Here is a 14,788-nt window from a genome sequence, read left to right as displayed (position 1 = left end):
AAGGTTTGCAAGGGTTGCAAGGGTTCCAACAGCAGGTACCGCAACCGCAGCCGCAGTTGCAGGGAAATATGATGTTTCAGCCACAGGCGAGAGGCAGAGGCAGAGGAGGTTTTGGAAATAATGGTCCGGATTTGAACACTGTTGTGACTCCGAATGGTGTGCAGGCATTAAAAAAGGTGATGCCGTGTCACGTGTGCGGAATTGTCGGACATTGGAAACGCGAGTGCCCGAGGGTGGTGCAGGAAGGTGCAGGTGTTGGTCAGCAAAACAATGATGTCAATGCATTTCAGACAATGAGGGGACCTAAAATGAGAGGTCCAAACCCAAATTTTCAGACCATAAATCAGTTGCAGGGATTACAACCTATGCAGCCGCAGCAGATGCAGATGCCCTGTATGCAGATGACGCAAATGCAGCCAATGCAACAGCAGTTTCCCATGGTACCTAATCAGCAAATGCAAATACCTTTGGCACCAATGAGTCAGCAGCAAGTGATGGTTCCTCCACAGGTCTCGGGTCAGGTAATGAATAGAAATGGCACCGTACAACAGTTCCCATTACACAGTGAGAGTGGAATAAACAATGTATGGGAGAGTGAAAGTTCAGGAGAGGAGGGAGATTGTGTGCTTGCAGCATCCTTGGAAGTTGATCAAAAGGGTCCATATGTAGAGGGAAGAGTAATGGGTCATCGTGTCTCATTCTTGGTTGACACAGGAGCCACACGTTCAACTGTTAAGAGCATTGAAGTACCAAATTTGCCACTCTCAGGGAGAACAGTTCAAGTGGTGGGAGTAGCAAACAGGCACCTGACAAACCCAATCACAGATCCAGTACCAGTCAGCATCGGTAACTATCAAGGGTTACATAAATTTGTGGTATGTGACTCAAGCCCGATAGCACTGTTAGGGAGAGACCTATTGTGCAAATTGGGATGTTCGATTATGTGTTCGAACGAGGGAATTAAAATTCAGACGAGCAGTGATGGGGAAGAAGAGGACAGTGTAGAGGGGGATGAGATGGAAACTGTCGATGAAGAGTATCCTCTGATTTGTCTTTTCCCGATGATAACTGAAGAAGATATTCCAGCTGAATTACGGGAAACAGTCGGAAAGGAAGTGTGGGATATGACAGGGAAAGAGGTGGGATTGATGAAAGGAGTGGAACCAGTGAAAGTGACTGTAAAGCCCAATGCAATCTTTCCCCAGACCCCACAATACCACATGGCACAAGATACCCTCATGAAAGTTGCCCAACTCATTGACGAATTTGTAAAGCAGGGAGTACTGAAAGAAGTGTTAAGCAGTCCATGTAATTCACCAATCATGGGACTAATAAAGCCGAGTGGAAAGGTCCGAATAGTGCAGGACTTGAGGAAAATAAATGACATCATAATTAAATGCTGCCCTGTCGTGCCAAATCCAGCTGTGATAATGTTTCAAGTCCCTTGCGATGCTGAGTGGTTCTCAGTCATCGACTTGTCACAAGCATTCTTCTCGGTGCCTCTTCATGAGGATAGCCAATTTCTCTTTTGTTTCAAATTCTTAGACAGAGTTTACAGTTGGTGTCGAATTCCTCAAGGGTTTTCTGAGTCACCGTCAATATTCAACCAGATTCCAAAGAAGGACTTGGAAGCATTAGAATTACCATTCGAGTCAACCCTAGTACAGTACATCGATGACTTACTGATCGCATCTAAGACAGAAAGTGGCTGCACAGCCGACACCATTGCTCTGTTGAACCATTTGGGAAGGAATGGACACAAGGTGTCTCCTTCCAAGTTGCAGTTCTGTCAGAAGAAAGTGAAATACTTGGGTCACCAGATAGAGAAAGGGTCACGGAGAATAATGAAGGAAAGAATAACAAGTGTACTTCAAATGAGTCCACCAAAGACAAGGAGGGAGGTGAGGAAGTTTTTGGGGATGGTGAGCTACTGTCGCCAGTGGATTCCCAACTTCTCAACTCTAGCAAAGCCTTTACTGAAACTGACCCAGAAGGATGCTTTGGATGAAATTGAGCTGAAAGGAGATGAGATGGATGCTTTTATTGAATTGAAAGAATGCATGTGCAGGGCCCCAGCTTTAGGTATGCCTGATTACACAAAGCCTTTCACATTGTTTTGTCATGAACGTGATGCATGTTCTTTGTCTGTCTTGACTCAAGCCCATGGTGGCATAAACAGACCAGTAGCGTATTTTTCAGCTACTTTGGATCCGGTCGCAGCAGCACTGCCTGGGTGTTTGCGCGCCGTAGCAGCAGTTGGTATCAGCCTCACTCAGAGTGAAGGAATAGTGATGGGACACCCAGTAACAGTCATGGTCCCTCACTCAGTTGAGATACTTTTGACCCGTTCCCGAACGCAACACATGACTGGAGCAAGACTCACAAGGTATGAAACGATAATTCTGGGCTCACCGAATGTGCAGCTGAAAAGGTGCACTACGTTGAATCCAGCAACCTTGCTTCCTGGTGAAAATGCTGAAATTGAGAACGCTGAAGACGTCGAGCATGACTGCCTTCAGGTGACTGAATTTTGCACAAAACCTCGACCTGACATTAAGGATACTAAGCTTGATGAAAATGACCAAATTGTTTTTGTTGATGGTTCATGTCTAAGAGATGGGATGGGAATTTTGAAAGCAGGATATGCTGTATGTACTGTAACAGGTGTCTTGGAAGCATCTTGGCTCCAAGGAGTCTATTCTGAACAAGTAGCAGAACTTGTAGCCCTTACAAGAGCATGCCAACTGTCTGCATTGATGAAAGTCACCATTTACACTGATAGTCAGTACGGGTTCGGAATTGTGCATGACTTTGGCCAACTATGGTCACAGAGAGGTTTCCTGACTTCTTCAGGATCCCCAGTGAAAAACGGGGAGAGAATAAGGGAATTGTTACACACCATTCAAATGCCAGCTGAAGTTGCAGTGGTAAAGTGTAGTGCTCATACAAAAGGACAGGACTATGTCTCTCTGGGAAATGCATATGCGTATCAAGTCGCAACGATTTTGTGCCTTGAACTGTATATTACTCAGAGATGAATGGAATTCGATAAGTGAACCAGAACTCGAACCAGCTGAAGCATTTGCCTTGAAGGTCGTAGATACAATAGATGAACTAAAAGCATTACAGAATAACGTCAGGGAGGACGAAAGAGATTCCTGGATTAAATCACAATGTATAAAGAGACCAGATGAGTTATGGGTTTCAAATGAGGGAAAATTTGTTTTGCCAAATAGTCTCTTATCGCAGCTAGCGCGGTTCTATCATGGGCAGGCCCACCTAGGGAGAGATGCCATGATAAGAGTGTTCAAAACTGATTGGTTTAACCCCAGATTCCGTCAAGCTGCAGAAGCAGTTTGCCATCGATGTGTCATTTGCCAGCAGATGAACCCAGGGAAGGGAACGGTTGTGAATGCGAGCCACATTGGCAGGGCAAGTGGCCCGTTTAGTAGGATGCAGATGGACTTCATTGAGATGCCTGTGCATGGAGGTCTGAAGTATGTGTTGGTGATTGTGTGCATTTTTAGTCACTGGAATGAAGCATACCCCACACGTAGAAATGACAGCCTTACAGTTGCAAAACTATTGTTGAGGGAGTTAATACCACGTTTCGGATTCCCGATCTCTTTAGAATCAGATAGAGGAAGTCACTTCAATAACGAGGTGATAAAGTTACTTTGCGAGGCGCTGAACATTGAGCAAAAACTGCATTGTAGCTATCGCCCTGAAGCCTCAGGACTGGTGGAGCAGATGAATGGTACACTGAAATCAAGAATGGCGAAAATATGTGCATCGACAAATTTGAAATGGCCTGACGCATTGCCTTTGGTGTTAATGTCAATGAGAAACACCCCTGACAGAAAGACTGGATTGTCCCCGCACGAAATTCTCATGGGCTGGGCTATGAGACTTCCTGCAGTTCCCGCAAACGCGCTTTTGAATATTACAGATGATATGGTGTTAGACTACTGCAAAGGTCTGGCTGACGTGGTTCGCTCTTTCTCTCACCAGGTGGAAGCGACCACCTTGCCACCGATCCAAGGTCCAGGACACACACTGAAAGCAGGTGACTGGGTCGTAGTAAAGAAGCACGTGAGGAAGTCGTGTTTGGAACCCCGTTGGAAAGGCCCTTTCCAAGTGATCCTGACGACAACTACCGCTGTGAAGTGTGCGGGAGTTCCCAACTGGATTCACACCAGTCACACAAAGAAAGTGTTGTGTCCCACAGATGAGGAAGTTGAAGCGCTGAAACTGCCAGTGCCTGATAAAACAGTGCTGAGCGCTGAGACAGAGCAAAACCGAACTGAAAGCGAACAGGCAGAAACGGGAGAGAGAGAAATATTCTCTGAGGACGAAGCAACAGACTCACTTGGGGAAGACCAAGGAGAAACCTCAGACAGCGACGAAGCAGCTGAAGGTGACAAAGAGCCTGAAGCAGCTGAGGGTAGCAAAGAGCCTGAAGCAGCTGAAGGTGACAAAGAGCCTGAAGCAGCTGAAAGTGATAAAGAGCCTGACGAAAGTAACGGTGACGAAGGGCTCGAAAGAGGTGAAAAGGCAGGAGAGCCTGATCAGAGGAGGGCTTTCCCAGAAGCAGACGATACAGAAAAAGAAAAAGAGAACGTGATTGATTCCCCAGAAGGAGGGGACAAGGCAGAACAGAACGGAACAGTTCAAGCTTCCACAGAAAAGATCGCAGGTCCATCAAATGGACACGGTGCAAAGAGGAGACTAAGTATATCACCAATAAAACAAAGAACTAGAGAAAATTTGAACGACGGAGAAAGGCCAAAAGTGAAAGAGAAAAGAAAGGAAGTGTCTGTCGTGGTACCAACCTCAAGTGAAGGAAAAGACTTGGCCAAAGAGGAAAGTACCAGTGAGGCAGAATCGAAAAGAGAAGCAAAATTGAAAAGGAAAAGGATACCAAACAGGAGATATTCCGGTCCAGAATGGGCATATGCAGTCAATGACGATTGGACTGACGAATTTGTATCTCTTAGTCTCGATAACGAAGAAGAAGAGATACCAATAGAAAAGAAAAGTTTTATGGACTCTGTCGATTGAAAGGGTAATAAATGACATTGCTTGCTACAATCTAACGTGATACAACCAGCTGAGACATTGCTAAACCGGATGAGACATTTGCTGAACCGATAAAAGACTGAGTTATTGATTGAACTTTAAAGAAAAAAAAAGAAAAAAAAAAAAAAAAAAAAAAAAAAGGACTGAGTTATTGATTGCCGAATAGTGGATACAAATGCTGCTAACCGATAAGTGACTGGCCTCTTGAAGAAAACTGTGTGAACATTGCGCTCGTTCAGCTTTGTAACTAAATTGCTAAATAGTTTCTTTATAGGTGCTTCTAGCTCTCTGATTCTATACAGATCATGGCTACACAAAACAGTAGAATGAAATATTGTAAATATGCGTGTATAGGCTTAATAATTGCATGTGTACTAATAATAGTGGGAATAGTGCTCGCTACACGTGGAAAGGGTGAGAATGAGAGAATTGATGCTTCTACTCTTGCTCCTGTTACTGTTACTGAACTAACCGCATTGAAAAGACTAGAATTAGATGAGAGACACTTGCATGATAAGAAGGAGCTATCGTATAATGTTTGCTATCGCTTGCTAACAGAATATGTTGAGACTATGGATGCGAAAGATTGTTATGTGTGTACACAGATACCGACATCAGTAAAGGAAGGGGTGACTTATCACCACATGCCTCTTACATACGGGATTACATGTAGTATAGTAACTTCTAGATTTTATGGTCAAACCAACATACAGTATTTTTACTCAAATTATGATGTTACCTTTGCATATGTTCCTATAATAGCGCAGCTAAGCCAGATTGCTAAAGATTGGGATGCTAAAATAATGAGGGAATTTTTCTAGCCAATGCAACCTTTTGAAACGGCTCACGCTCATAGGGAAAACCTTACCTGCTCGCTCACTGCAGTAGAAATAAGCTTTTTAGATCGCACGGATGATAGAAGGGCGCAAATGAATGCGAAATTAGAAAAAGAGCTAAGTAAGAGGACTTCAGTAGATCATTATGATTTTGCCGTAATAAAAACACAAGGGAGAATAGCTTTAGATGCTTGGCATGTAGGGAAATTTTGTATATATCGAGGTGAATCTTATTATGATAACATTTTTGTAGGAGCGAGTGAGTGTAAACATACGTTTATCTTTAAGGCCAAATGGACATTCATGATGAACGGACTTGACCCTGTCATTCCAGGTGTATATTACATTTGTGGGTATAATGCCTATTATCGTCTTCCGAAAGGATGGTGGGGGAGATGTTATTTGGGTATAGTGTTCCCAAAGGTTTATCAACTGGATGACCTATCGATGATTTCAAAGACATCTGGATCCCATCGTATCCAGAAAAGAGAGACCGCAGCTGCTGTGGTAGGAGATATATTTGGAGCCATGATTCCTTCTTTGGGAGTTGTGTTGAATTCCATCAAAATAAGAAAGTTGTCTACTATAGTGGATAACATGTTGACAAAGTTTTCAGGTGCTATAATCCTGATAGATGCTGAACTTGCAGCGGAAAGAGCTATGACTCTTCAAAATAGGCTTGCCTTAGACATTCTTTTAGCAAAGGATGGCGGCGTTTGCAAAATGCTTGGTGCGCGCCACTGTTGCACGTATATTCCCGACAACAGTGTGAAAATTAAAACTATGCTTGCTAATCTAACAAAAGAGAGTGCAGATTTGAAGGAATTGAAAGAACCAGGAGTGTGGGAGAAGGTTGGAAAAGGACTTGCTTCAGTGGGAAATTGGATTGGGGGAATTTGGAATGGAATATTACTAAAAATAATACAGGGAATATTAATAGTACTGATTTGTATATTTGGAATTTGGGGAATAAAAAGGGGAATAATAATGATTATGGAAAGAATTAAGAGAAGGAAGGAAGAGAAAATGATGAAAAGAATGGCAGAAGAATACAAACCGAAAACTAGGGGAATTAAAAGGAAAAGAGAACTGACAGAATTTTAATGGAATAAAATTTGTGGGAATAGTTTGTGTGATGACAAGTAGTCATCAGAGGAGGGATTGATGAAGCTGAAATGAAGGTTTTACATTTATTAGCGCATAAACGTAGTGTGAAATAATCATGTGTGACTTTAACCGAACTAATAAAGATTGTACGGGGACAAAATGTGCCCTCAGAGTAGTTTGCCAACATTTATAAGCGTGCTTTATATAACGTGATGTATTAGAAGCGCACTAATCCGACATAATCGTAAACGTGTGCTATGATTTGCTTGTTTGAAATGTTTTAGCTTAGCATAACTTTAGTGGAGGCTTTGGCCTAGTTGTCTGGTCTCACGATTTAGATGCTCGTGTTTTTCCAATGTGCTAATAAACGTGTATTTTTGCTTGAAGCTGTACTTTTCCACTGAGATCGTTCACATGCTTATCTTAAGGTTTCGTGCCAGCCTGGCATTTTTCTCTTTGCTCCAAGGTCAATCTGCAGGTGCGGACAATGGAAGCTCTGAAAGTGAGTTAATTGGTATGAAATGTTGCAACTTGCGTACCCGTCTCCAAGGATAATGTATGCTTAAGTAAAAGCTTGAGAACTGTTGTTTTTGATTGGACAATTTGAAGCCAACCTATGAACCCTCCAATGGAAGACCCTACTGGATTTGAACTGTTGTCTATTTAAACCAGGTGCACGAGAAGAAAATAGCCATTACCAGCCCGATACCCGCCATTTTGTAGACTTTGCAGCTATTATGGCCCACCTTGCTGCGACGCCATTTTGAAAGAGACTTTGATGCTTTCTCTAATCGAGAGAAAGAGACTTTAAATGATTCTTGCCCTAGAGACTTTAACTTTGAAATGCCCTTTGCATGAAGTAGTAGTTTTATCTTGCCGCCGTGAGGCAACTGCCCCGTCCACCCCTGCCCCTTTGCCCCGTCCCATGCTGATCGAGAAACGGTACCTGTGAGACGAAGACTTCCTTGAATGCTGATTGTAATTGGTAAATATGAAAGGAAATTGTACAATTGCATTGTGTTTCTTTTAGGTAACCAACTGCTGATTTTGACAAGAGCCCTAGCTAGGAGTTTTCCAAATTAATGTTGCTAAATTGTTTTGCATGAAGTCCCACATGCCGATGCTAATTTGAGGTTAGATGAGGATTCCTTTTGTTGCACAATGCAATTTGAGACTTTGTTATGCTGACTAAATGTATGCAATAAGCTCATTACAGATTATAGTATTAGTGATTTGCATTGCTATTATCGAATGCCTTGTTATTCAAATGCTGCATAGATTGCACCTGTTTCGCCGTTATGGACAGCTATTAATGTTCATTTACATTTATCATTTGGTGTTGAGACACATCTATATTGTGCTAGCTTTGTTAATATAGGGAAATAAATTCACTAACTTTGAATAAACTGGTGAGGTTATTCCTGACTGAAAGGTCAGGGTTCGCCGAAATGTATTCTGGATTAATTGTTAAGTGTTATGTTGATCAGGGCATTGCTTATGTTCGTTATTGATTATTGATTTGATTAAATTGACTGGTCTCGGGTGAAGAGAGCCCCACTTAGCCAAAAGATTCATCGGCCTAAAGAGCGTCCAAGTACAGGTAAATTATTAGTACGGAACGCTCTATCATCCCTACCAAACCAACAAGGCCACCCTCTGACCAAGTCCTTGGCCTCTCTTCAGAACTACCATAAGGCCCTCCATGCACTAGGAACTTTTTGCTTGACGACCATGTAGGCGTCCTTGGAATATTGATATTTAGAAGTAACAATGTTTGTTTATTTTAACTAACTGAACTTTTTAGGGTCTCGCTTGATAGACTCTGTAGTATTCAGTAAAGGGCTTGGAGCCCGCATGTCTCTCACCATTTTTTTATTTATGTGCCTCTCTTCTTTACAGTTTCCTAATTCATCAAGGCATGTCTTGCATCATTTCCGTTCCTCTTTGTAGAGCAGCGACCAAGCGTTGATTGATTCAGCTTAATCAGTGCCTGACCGCTGCTCCCCACCTGATCAAGGTACTATTGTTTCCTTTTACCTTCTAGTGCCCTGCAAACAGAAGGCTTGTGACTGGCAAAAACATGACCAGCAGGTCAACCAAAACTGTTAAGTTTTAAATTAAAATCTAACTTTCTTTTATTTTGCCAAATCGTCTTTTCCCACGTTCCACGCATGTTTTCTTTTGTTTTTGTTCGTGGGCGCTCTTCTCAAAAGATGACGATTAGCTTGTTTAAAATATTGCAAAGTAACAGTGTTTCTTTATTATGTGTAAGTTCTGAAATTATGCTTTGACACATAATCCTGCGGTACACTTCAATCCACCCCACTCCAATCTGCCCCACTACAATCCACCCCCATCCAGACCACTTCACCCACACTAATCCACCTCACTCCAGTCCAAATCACTCACCCGAATCCAATCCACACTAACTCATCCCACTCCAATCCTCTCCAGCCACCCCTATCAAATCTGTCTCACTCCAATTTGCCCCACTCTAATAAAAAACAATCTGCACCACTCCAAAACAATCTGTCCCACTCCGATCTAAAACAATCCGACCCACTCCAATCTGCCCGACTCCACTTCAAAACAATCTCTCCTACTCCAATTCAAAACAATCTACCCCACTGCAATCTGCTGCACTCCAATCCAAAACAAACTACCACACTGCAATCCAAAACAATCTGCCATACTGCAATCGAAAACAATCTGTCCCACCCCAGGCAGTGGTGGCTGGTGCACTTTGAAAGGAGGGGGTGGGAGGGAACAATAGTTCATCTGAAGCTAAGTGAAGAAATTGGAATAAAATAGTGCATTTTAACCCCTTCGCTGCCAGGCCTTTTCCCCCTCAGGTGCCAGGCATTTTTTGGGCTATTTGGGGCAGGGCGCGCTTAGGCCATCATACATTTTTGTCCACATAAGCAACCCACGCCAAATTTGCGTCCTTTTTATCCAACATCCTAGGGATGCTAGAGGTACCCAGACTTTGTGGGTTCCCCTGAAGGAGACCAATAAATTAGCAAAATACAGTAAAAATGTAGTTTTAAAAAATAAAATGGAAAAAAGGGCTGGAGAAGAAGGCTTGTGGTTTTTGTCCCTGAAATTGGCATCCACAAAGGGTTTGCAGTGCTAAAATCACCAGCTTTCAGGGACAGGCAGACTTGAATCAGAAAACCCAATTTTTCAACTAAATTTTGGCATTTTACTGGGACATACCCCATGTTTATGATTTTGTGTGCTTTTAGCCTCCTTCCAGTCAGTGACCGAAATGGGTGTGAAACCAATGCTGGATCCCAGTAACCTAAACATTTTTGAAAAGAAGACAACATTCTGAATTCAGCAATGGGTAACTTGTGTAGATCTTACAAGGGTTTCCTACAGAAAATAACAACTGAAAAAAAAAAAAAAATGAAATTGAGGTGAAAAAACAGCCATTTTTCTCTACGTTTTACTCTGTAACTTTTTTCTGCAATGTCAGAATTTTGAAGGCAATATACAGTTACGTCTGCTGGACTCTTCTGGTTGCGGGGATATATAGGGCTTGTAGGTTCATCAAGAACCCTAGGTATCCAGAGAAAATAAATGAGCTGCACCTTGCAGTGGGTTTTCTTTCTATACCGGGTATACAGCAATTAATTTGCCGAAGTATAAAGAGTGAAAAATAGGTATCAAGAAAACCTTTCTATTTCCAAAATGGGCACAAGATAAGGTGTTGAGGAGCAGTGGTTATTTGCATATCTCTGAATTCTGGGGTGCCCACACTAGCATGCGAATTAAAGGGCATTTCTCAAATAGACGTCTTTTTTACACACTGTCTTATATTTGGAAGGAAAAAATGTAGATAAAGACAAGGGGCAGTAACACTTGTTTTGCTATTCTATGTTTCCTCGAGTCTCCCGATAAAAATGGTACCTCACTTGTGTGGGTAGGCCTAGCGCCCGCGACAGGAAGTGCCCCAAAACACAACGTGGACACATCAAATTTTCCCAAAGAAAACCAAAACCTAGGTAAAAGACATTGTCATTTGCAACGCCAATAGCTCTAACTCTCACAAATGTGAGACCTTTGGCATTGCAAATGCTTGTTTTTTTGTGCCGACAAGTGTGCGTGGAGCCTGCTTTGGTTCTTAAGACCTCAGACCTAAAGCAAAGCTTAGACAGAAACATAGCAATGTGCCCTTTGCACAAAGTTAGAGATCCTACTAAATGGAGTTATATATAGGTATGCACGGCCATTTTGCACAATTTTGTTGTGATATAAAGTTTCGGTATGGGCTGGCGAGAGCTTGTAGTTATGGCCGAGTGGTTAAGGTGATGGGCTTTCACTCCATTGGGGGTTCTCTGCGCAGGTTCGAATTCTGCCGAGTACGTCACTTGTTTATTTTAAACCTGATATTTAAAATAACTGTGAAGAGCACATTTACCAACTTTATTTGGGAAGGTAGATAATTTGCTTTAAATCTTTATTTAACAGAGGTTCGATTTTATTTTGCAGAGAGAAGAGCGGGGTGACCGCGTGGGGAGAACACATTATTTGTTAAACCTTCCATTTGAAGGTGATCTAAGCAGAATGAAGGAAAACAACAGCAGCGCCCATCAGCCGATTTCTTGGGAGTCCACGGTTTAGGAGTTTACTTAGAAGGAGACTGTAAAAGAGTTTTAATATTTGGGACCTATTGGTAGAGTCACTGTGTATGCAAATTGAAGGGGCGGGAGGGAGATGCGTCATTAAGATCTGTTAAAATCCATCTCTGGCAGCGGTGGGATTTGAACCCACGCCTCCAAAGAGACTGGAGCCTAAATCCAGCGCCTTAGACCGCTCGGCCACGCTACCTTCAGTTTTCTGTGTGTCTGTGCACTTCATGAGCACCGAAACCCTGCGTCTTCGCACTTCGTGTGGAAAGTCGAGTCGATAAACCGTTTAAAGGACATGATTACAATGTCGGGAGGGTGATGTGGTAATTGAAGGTTATCTCTCTTACTCAGTCACTGCACAGGTCTTCTCCCACCTGCTCGGACCTAGTGCAATCACCTTAAAAGACAACACTCTCCGAGCAATGACTTCCAACCAAGGTATAAGCACCTGCTCTACATAGGCAATGTGACTCCATCATTTTCTAATGAAACAAGTGTTCATACTGGTGGGCTCATTTCTTAGGGTGGGATCTAATGAATGAGCAGTTCATTCAAAAAATTCCGAGGAGTTGCACGTATTCATGACATCAGCCCTATTGCCGCACCCAGTCTCCCCAACATACTGTTTAGCTTTCCAGTGACGTCATGTCTTGTGTGGCCTATTCACATTCCGCTGTTAATATTTTTTAGCCAACAGAATTCCACACTTCCCGGTCTTTGAGCTCACATTGAAAAGGCACAAGTCCCAAAATGCAACCCGGTGCTGTTTAAAACTCCAGCACTGGTGGGCGGTGCCCCAGGTGACGGGGCCCACCTGGATGCTCTGATTGCCTTTCACGTGACAGTCACAGACACACACAGGACAGAGGTTCAAAAGCTATTCTGAAAGAAGTAAGCACAACAGGCCCACGTGAAACTAAACTTTTTAAATAGATGATTTTTGTTTCTATTGACCGGGTTCTCACTCGTTCTGCGCGCCAAGTCAAATGTAAATGAGCCTCGCAATAAAAATGCACAGAGGATGGTAAAATTCACTTCACTCTGCGCTCGTTGATGCTGAGAGCATGGTTGTCAGCCCGCACGCTTGTTATTTTGATGTGGAATTACTTGATTGCTTTGTGATAATTTTCATTACTCCGAATTGCAAGCTCCCCTACCCCAGTAATAACGTTTGAGGTATTGCCTCCCTACCACACCAACAAGGCCACCGTCTGACCAAGTCCTTTGCCTCTCTTCAGAACTACAATAAGCCCCTCCATGCACTAGGAACTTTTTGCTTGACGACCATGTAGGCGTCCTCGGAATATTGATATTTAGAAGTAACAATGTTTGTTTATTTTAACTAACTGAACTTTTTAGGGTCTCGCTTGATAGACTCTGTAGTATTCAGTAAAGGGCTTGAAGCCCGCATGTCTCTCACCATTTTTTTATTTATGTGGCACTCTTCTTTACAGTTTCCTAATTCATCAAGGCATGTCTTGCATCATTTCCGTTCCTCTCTGTAGAGCAGCGACCAAGCGTTGATTGATTCAGCTTAATCAGTGCCTGACCGCTGCTCCCCACCTGATCAAGGTACTATTGTTACCTTTTACCTTCTAGTGCCCTGCAAACAGAAGGCTTGTGACTGGCAAAAACATGACCAGCAGGTCAACCAAAACTGTTAAGTTTTAAATTTAAATCTAACTTTCTTTTATTTTGCCAAATCGTCTTTTCCCACGTTCCACGCATGTTTTCTTTTGTTTTTGTTCGTGGGCGCTCTTCTCAAAAGATGACGATTAGCTTGTTTAAAATATTGCAAAGCAACAGTGTTTCTTTATTATGTGTAAGTTCTGAAATTATGCTTTGACACATAATCCTGCGGTACACTTCAATCCACCCCACTCCAATCTGCCCCACTACAATCCACCCCCATCCAGACCACTTCACCCACACTAATCCACCTCACTCCAGTCCAAATCACTCACCCGAATCCAATCCACTCTAACTCATCCCACTCCAATCCTCTCCAGCCACCCCTATCAAATCTGTCTCACTCCAATTTGCCCCACTCTAATAAAAAACAATCTGCACCACTCCAAAACAATCTGTCCCACTCCGATCTAAAACAATCTGACCCACTCCAATCTGCCCGACTCCACTTCAAAACAATCTCCCCTGCTCCAATTCAAAACAATCTACCCCACTGCAATCTGCTGCACTCCAATCCAAAACAAACTACCACACTGCAATCCAAAACAATCTGCCATACTGCAATCGAAAACAATCTGTCCCACCCCAGGCAGTGGTGGCTGGTGCACTTTGAAAGGAGGGAGTGGGAGGGAACAATAGTTCATCTGAAGCTAAGTGAAGAAATTGGAATAAAATAGTGCATTTTAACCCCTTCGCTGCCAGGCCTTTTCCCCCTCAGGTGGCAGGCATTTTTTGGCTATTTGGGGAAGGGCGCGCTTAGGCCATCATACATTTTTGTCCACATAAGCTACCCACGCCAAATTTGCGTCCTTTTTGTCGAACATCCTAGGGATTCTAGAGGTACCCAGACTTTGTGGGTTCCCCTGAAGGAGACCAATAAATTAGCCAAAATACAGTAAAAATGTAGTTTAAAAAAAAAAATTGAAAAAAGGGCTGGAGAAGAAGGCTTGTGGTTTTTGTCCCTGAAATTGGCATCCACAAAGGGTTTGCAGTGCTAAAATCACCAGCTTCCCAGCTTTCAGGGACAGGCAGACTTGAATCAGAAAACCCAATTTTTCAACTAAATTTTGGCATTTTACTGGGACATACCCCATTTTTATGATTTTGTGTGCTTTTAGCCTCCTTCCAGTCAGTGACAGAAATGGGTGTGAAACCAATGCTGGATCCCAGTAACCTAAACATTTTTGAAAAGAAGACAACATTCTGAATTCAGCAATGGGTAACTTGTGTAGATCTTACAAGGGTTTCCTACAGAAAATAACAACTGAAATAAAAAAAATATTGAAATTGAGGTAAAAAAACAGCCATTTTTCTCTACGTTTTACTCTGTAACTTTTTTTCTGCAATGTCAGAATTTTGAAGGCAATATACCGTTACGTCTGCTGGACTCTTCTGGTTGCGGGGATATATAGGGCTTGTAGGTTCATCAAGAACCCTAGGTAT

At 42.7% G+C, this 14,788-nt stretch overlaps 1 non-coding gene across 1 annotated transcript; it reads right to left on the bottom strand.

Moving 5' to 3' along the window:
• Nucleotides 1-11,773: 11,773 nt before the first annotated feature.
• TRNAL-UAG (transfer RNA leucine (anticodon UAG)) lies at nt 11,774-11,855 on the bottom strand. Its single transcript has one exon. It is a non-coding gene; the product is annotated as a tRNA-Leu (tRNA).
• Between the last annotated feature and the right edge of the window lie 2,933 nt (nt 11,856-14,788).

This window comes from Pleurodeles waltl, chromosome 12 (assembly GCF_031143425.1).
Source record: "Pleurodeles waltl isolate 20211129_DDA chromosome 12, aPleWal1.hap1.20221129, whole genome shotgun sequence".
Taxonomy (NCBI): Eukaryota; Metazoa; Chordata; class Amphibia; order Caudata; family Salamandridae; genus Pleurodeles; species Pleurodeles waltl.
This window is presented reverse-complemented; position numbering and strand designations above follow the sequence as displayed.